Here is a 7,755-nt window from a genome sequence, read left to right as displayed (position 1 = left end):
AATGGCTGTGATCTTGGATTGAAACCTGTCAGGAAGAGATCTAACAATTTTCCTAACCAAAACAGAGTCAGACAACTTTTCTCCTAAAGCAAAATATTCATTAGCAATGTCAGACAATTCTTCATAAAACTCAGTGAGGGTTTCTTTTTCAGACATGCGAAGGTTTTCAAATCTTGTGGTCAACATTACAAGCCTAGATCGCTTAACATCAGTGGTTCCTTCAAATTGAGTTTGAAGGATTTCCCAAGCATCTTTGGCAGACTCACAAGATGAAATCAATTTTATATAACTCTCACCAACACCATTAAAAATTGCATGTAAAGCTTTATTATTATAAATTGACAATTTATCTTCTTCATTAGACCATTCAAGTTCAGATTTTACCTGAGTCTTACCAGATTTCGAATTTATCTCGACAGGTGGTGTCCAACCAGATAATATTGATCTCCAAGCCCTTTCATCAAGGGATTTGATAAAAGCTTTCATCCTTACTTTCCAGTATGGATAATTTGTATCATTCAGCAATGGAGGGCGAGTTATAGATCTACCTTCTGCAAAGATAGACATTTCACAAGGCACAAAACAAACGGAAAAATACAAGATCGCACTAAGAGTTTAGTGACCCGCTCTGATACCAATTGAAATTCCGTTTTTAATAATTACCAGATTAATTAAACAATGAATTAATTAAAATGCGGAATGGTAATTAGATGATTACACAGAAAGCAATTCTGTCGAGACAGAATCCGAACTTGTCACGACAGAACTGAACACAAAAATTAAACAGTGCAAAAATTAAAGAACACAGCGAATTTTTACAAGGTTTAGAAACCCTTTCGGATATCCTACTCCTTGGGGCCACGCCCAGAGAATAAACCAATTAGTAAAGAAACAAAGTGTACAAAAGCATTGACTTAAATAATGTAAGACTCCCTCTTAAACTATTGCCGCAATCTTGTTGTACTCTTCTCTACGAATCTGGTTTGATGAAACGCTGATTCTCTTGAACTCCCTTCAAAGAATAGCGAGTGCACACTTCCGCCCGAAGTGAGACTTAGATAGAATCCTCTCCCGAAGATCCTTATGAACACGTTCACAATAGACACTATCTGTCTACAATGGACTAGATAGATATCCACAAGTACACTCAGCACTCTCACAAAGATTAAGGTGAACAAACTTAATCTCTACAAATAAAGACACTCTTCAAAAGAATGTTTACAAATATTGAAAATGGAAGAGGTGAAAATTCCAAGGGCCTTGGCAAGGTATTTATAGGAAGGGAAATCGTCCAAGGCCATGATTTTCTGGTATCTTTGAAATCAATTTGCGAATTCCTTTGATTTAGGAAAACAGCCAGCCAGATGGATTCTGTGTCGACAGAAAAGGAAACTGATGAGTCAGCAATGTGATCCGTTTGATCTGGCAGAACGAACATGGTCATTTTTCTTGACCATGTTCATTTTCGACTCCTTCTTTATTTCCAGGATAACCATAATCCTATATAATCCCTGAAAATAATCTCAAGATATTTGCACAAATATATTGTTACCAAAAATTGATTATTTGAGATAAAAAAGGTAACAAATATATTCATATGTAGAGATCTTTTCACATTACAAAATCAGCTGAGAATATTGCCAAATAAAACCGAAAATCAATATGGAGATACTTCTGATTTTCCTTAATAACTTTAAAATATTTTGTCTAAAATAAAGTTATCCAAAAAAGGACTTTACATATATTATTATAATAATGATATTTTATAACATTTGAATTTATATTAATATAATTATTAAATATGTAGTTTTGTATTAAATATTATTATAAGAATGATATTTTAAAATATTTTAATTTATATTAATATAATTATTATTAAATATTATTATAATAATGATATTTTATAATATTGAATTTATATTAACATAATTACTGAATATTTACTACCAAAATTTTATAAAAATTAGGGTTATGGTTGTTACACCCAAATTTCGAGAATAAATAAGTAGCCTCGAAATATAGGCTCGTAATGAGTAAGCTCGGGATTACCAAGTGCTAACATTATACTTGTACGAATTGTCACGTGGTTCCAAATCTGTCATTAGCGTTCGAGCATGAGTTGCAGGCTCGAAGGAAATAACCTTCTCTGAGGGATGAGCTTGACAAATTGATCAAGTGAGGAGGAGCGACAGCTGGAATGGTGAGCTCGAGGCCATGAGTAATCTCGAAAGTGCGTTGAGGCAATGCTCAAGCTCGATGACGCATTAACCACACACGAAAAAGTTGTTAGGAAATTCTTATTTCTTTGGGATTAGTTAAGATAATGTGTTAAATCTTAATTTTTGTGGGATCTTTATTTAAATAATGTATTTAAGTTGTATTATTAATATTATTCAAATATTCATTTGAATTTAAATACGTGTTGTAACTTCCCTAAATTGGAGGGAAGATATTCTTGTAACCAGGTTTATAAATAGACTGGATCTGGTCATTTGTACTCACGTACAATCTTGTATTAAGAAATACTCTGTAAAATTTCTCTCACTTGAAGCTTTCATGCAGAGTTCATAATAAAAGTGACTTGTGGACGTATGCAGATTTTAACTGCTGAACCACATAAAAATCTCTTTATTTTATTTTCTTCCTAATTTATTGTTTATTGCTCTACATAATTAAGTTGAAGAAAAACAACGTCAACAATGTTATTATATATTATAATAATAATATTTTATAACATTTAAATTTATATTAATATAATTATTAAAAATATATTCTTGTATTAAATATTATTATTATTATACTTGAATTTATATTAATATAATTACTAAATATTTATTCTACGTATTTTTTAGTTGATTTTAAATGTATATTTCATTAAATATTTGAAATAATTCATTAAAGTTTTATTGAAAAAAAACCATTAAAAAATCTATTAAATACACACTTTTATAGATAAGATTGGTTAAAAAAATTAATTTATTTCTTATAAAGATGCTTTAATTTAAGGAATTATACAACTTTATTTTATTTATTTTTGTTTAGTTCTTTCTTTTATGGATTTTTTTCTTCAATATTATTTCATATCCCATTAATATTAAAATACTATTTTGTATTTATTAAATTAGTATAAAAATGTGCCTTGAACAGAACTTTAATCAAAATTATTTTTAATATGATCAAAATATTCATATTTTAATTACATAATATCTAATATATGAAAAAAAATCTAATTTTAATATTAGTTGTTTAAAAAATAAAATCCAAGTTTAAAAATGTAATATATATATATTTAAATGGTTTTAATTTATTAATAACGTAAACATTTTTTTCTTCTTAGGTTTTTAATTACTTGAATTAATAATACATTTTTTTAATGTTTCTAAATAATGTTTTAGAAAATCTATTATATCACCATTTAGTTATACCAAACAATTTGTAAACATGGATTTTTTTTATATAACATTAAATATATTTTTTAATACATTAGATATATTATGTAATATGAATAAGAATATTTTGGTCCTATTGAAAATAAATTTGATGAAAATTATATTCAATGAATGCATTTAGATACTTATTTATTTGATAAATACAAGGGAGTTTTTTAATATCAACTAAACAATATTAAATATAGAAGACTCTAACTTCTCCCAAAAGGACTTTTGATAAGTTATTTTATAAATGCTATTTAGGATTTTTACCCCCCGAACTATTACCACTACCGTATCATGCCCCATAATTTTTTCAGGCTGTTAAAAATTCCCCCCGAAATATTTACAGTAATGTAAAGGACTTCCGTTAACTTTCAACACAGAATGCTGACATGGCTCTTTACATGCTGATGTGTCTTGACCATGTCAGCGCCATGCGTGTAATTTTATTATTTTTAAATATGGTTTTTATTTTTTTAATATATAAAAAATGGTTTAATTTATTAATTCTATTTTTTAGTGTTTAAATCATTAATTTTTAATATGATTATAGATTTTTTAATTTTAAAATTACACACATGGCGTGACATGGCCAAGACACATCAGCATATAAAGAGCCATGTCAGCGTTCTGTTAGCCACATGTGTTGAAAGTTAACGGAAGTCCTTCTTTACATTACTGTGAATATTTCGGGGGGAATTTTTAACGGCCTGAAAAAATTAGGGGGCATGATACGGTAGTGGTAATAGTTCGGGGGTAAAAATCCTAAATAGCCTTTTATAAATTAGAATAATTTTTATAATTCTTAATTTACTTATAAAAGATATTTTTTTATTATTTTTTAATAATAAGATATTTTTTTTATTGATATCCAAATACTTTGAAAAAAAAAGTTCATTAATATTTTTATATAATAGTTATCCAAATAAAAATGAGTAAAACCTTTTACTTATTTTATGCTTTTAGCCATGAGTAAAAACAGAAACTTAGCCAAACAAGTCTAAAATAGTTGTAAACTAGTAATGGAGCAAACAAAAACATACTAAAATTATATAATCTCTTAATTTACTTCGTAGAAATATTTTTTGCATTGTCTTGAAATTTTATATTCTCCACATGCAACTTTAATAAAAATAATAATGCAACTTTCATAATAATTTATTATGTTATCTCTCACATATTTGATCAATTAACTATTGATATAAAAATGATAGGGAGAGTTTAGAGTAAGGTACGACTTTTTACTTACTGGCAGGGCACGATTCTATTTTAGACATGTAAATTAATTATAACCCAATTTTTTTTTATGACGGTGTTAATTGTAGTCATAGCAGACCTTCTGCATATTTTTGAGAAATTTTGGATAATTTATGGTGCCAAAATCAGGGTTCAAAAAGTATATTTTCTACGCGTATAAAAAATAAAAGTACACGTACAACAAAATATTTAATTTATAATTTTAACATCACAAAATATTAAGAATTTCCCAAAAATTTAAAAGAGGTATGCTATGTCTATAATGATTATTGTCATGAAAAAACTAGAATTATAATTGAATTACGTTCCTAAAACAAAATCATTCCGTACAGGTAAGGCAAAAAGACGTATTTTATTGTAGATTTTTCCAAAAGTAATATTCTAAAAATACATATGTTGTTTCCTTCCCTGAATTTGGAGCAATTAATTTATGACACTAATTAGTTATCATATTATTTCAATAATATGTTTAATTACTTAATTGGAAAAAATTAAGGTTATATTTATTCATCTGATCTTGTTTTTATTAAGTAAATATAAATAATAAATTTAATACATTATTTTCTTGGATTTTTCTTAATTTCAGTTATTTTCTCCTTCAATTAGTGCTATTTTATTATAGTATTATGCATTTTATTATTTTGGATTTTTAATGCTCAAGATGTACAGATAAATCTCAATTATCTCTTGGGTTATCAACGGTGGTCACTATGCTCCTTTAATACTGCTTGTTTTTCTTGTGCCTGATGAGACTAGATTTGTGTCATGTATGGTTATCTTTTGCCTTTGGAGGATATTTTTACGTCATGCTATGTGGCTTGTTTGTGTGTACTTTGAGTCTAGTTTTGTGTCATCGCCTTCCTTGTCGTCTCATGCTACTTTTGTGTCGCTAACGATGACATCTTTAGACCATCTCTATTAAAAGATGTAACTTTTGTATCAAATTTAGCATAAAAAATGAGTTAATGTTGTATTTGACTCAATATTTACAATTGTGCTACAATGCACAATATGCAAATTAATACAAAAAAATCAATAGTTCATTTAATATTTATTGAAAATATACAAATTTTTTTTATAACTTTTAATATCCAAATTATGTACTCCAAAAAATTTGTTATTAAACAAATAAATAAAAAATGATATATAGTTGGTTATTAATTGTCAATTACTCAATTATAATAATTAGTGGAAATATGGTAAATAAAAAGTAACATTTATTGATGTGTCAAATTTAGCCCATGCTATATGTTATCCAATAAATTAGCATTTGTGACGTGGCAAATAATCTCTTGACACGTGGTTGACACCTGGAGCGTCTGCTAGAGTATCGACCAGGAGACACACCAGAAGCAGGACAGACCTGTTTTTACCACGACCAGACTGGTCGGTGGTTCCGCTGGCAAAGCAACATTTATGGAAAGATCTTATGTATCCCGAATTTATTTCATGCAATCTTCTGAATATCCCATGATTCAGGGGATAATATCTGTAACAATATTGGGCAACCCTCCATGAGCCTATAAAAAGCAGGAGATGGCTCATGGGAAGGGACTTTTGGAGCCCGGAAATCATAGAGATATAGAAATTATCTGTGAAAACTTGTATTGTTTATGAGGAGTGTTGAAACTCATTGAACCCAAGTTCTCTGATCACACTTTTGTTCCCATATCAATATCATTCTAAGTGGACGTAGGTCATTACCAGATTCTGGGGCCGAACCACTATAAATTACTGTGTTTTCTTTACTTTTGTCATTACGTTATTATCTATACATATTCGTCTATATCATTCATATTTTGACTCCGTGTCAGTTGGCTAAATCGAGGGTCAACATTCTGGTGCTTTCGTTGAGAGGACGACTCATCATTGTTGATAAAACTAATGGTGAAAGCAGGGAAGAAAGCTGCTCAGACTGCCGCCGCTGCACCGTCGAATCCGCCACCTCCTCCTCCCCCTGCAAGCATGGCGGAAGATGAGCCGCAACTAGATTTTGAAGAGGAGGAAATGGACGATGCGACTTTGAGGAGCACCTTGGGCACGTTGCAGGAAGAGCTGGCTAGTCTGAGAGCCAATCAAGAGACTGCCGCAGAAGCTATGGCAAGGCAGCAGCAGGAACTTGATCGTCAGAGGGCGGAGTTAAGCGAGAGACAAGAGGAGGTGGATCGCCGCCAGACTGAGGCCATGGCAGCCCTTGAAGTGGCCTTGCTGTTGGCCAGAAATCAGGCCGCGCCTGCCTCGCAGCCTAATCAACCTGAAACTGGGCCACCCCAGGGAGGTCCCAATCCTAGCCCACCGGTCCATCCTTCAAGTCCGCAAAGGCCTGAACAGCCCCAGATGCCCCATGACGACGTCCCACTGGACCCCGAGGCAGATCCACCATCCCACGCTGCTCGAGGTAATCCCCCGCAGCAAAGGCAGAATAGGGCCGAGCGACAGCCTCGTAGTCCTAGACGCCGCGAGAATGATGGGCCACACCAAGCGAACAGGGGTCACTACCCTCCTGGTAACAGGAGAGACTCGGAGTTAGGCTCTGCGGTCCGTGGATCCCAACAGCATGATAATGCACGGGGACATCGCGACCAGCGCATGCCACCCTCTAACGCTCGGGGTGTTTCTGCCAGAGACGGGAATAGAGGGAACAACCAGTCTTACCATAGCCAGTCAAAGTTCAAAGATGGCCACGGCTACAACGAGGCTGACTCAGGCAAAAACAATGCTGATGGGAGGAACGGAAATAAAGGTAAGAGCAGGAGCCAAATACCTCAAGATGATCAACCAAATAGACAAGATGCTGGGGGGCAACCCAGGCAAAATAATGTCTTCAACCGGCTCGGAGGTAGCGAGCAACGGAGAAGAGAGGAAGATCTAAGAGACATACTCAATGATCGTCGAGAGAAGCATGGTGAGAACATCCCCCCAGCAGCAGAGACCGTAGCTATTCCTACTGCGTTGCAAGCCCAGATAGACGCACTAAATCAGGCTGTGCAACAGTTGGTCGGAGGAAGGACCTCTTATATTGACCACGATAGAAGAAAAGGCACTCCATTTATCCAAAGAATAGACA

Source organism: Humulus lupulus, chromosome 3 (assembly GCF_963169125.1).
Source record: "Humulus lupulus chromosome 3, drHumLupu1.1, whole genome shotgun sequence".
Lineage (NCBI taxonomy): Eukaryota > Viridiplantae > Streptophyta > Magnoliopsida > Rosales > Cannabaceae > Humulus > Humulus lupulus.
Note: the sequence above shows the minus strand (reverse complement) of the source record.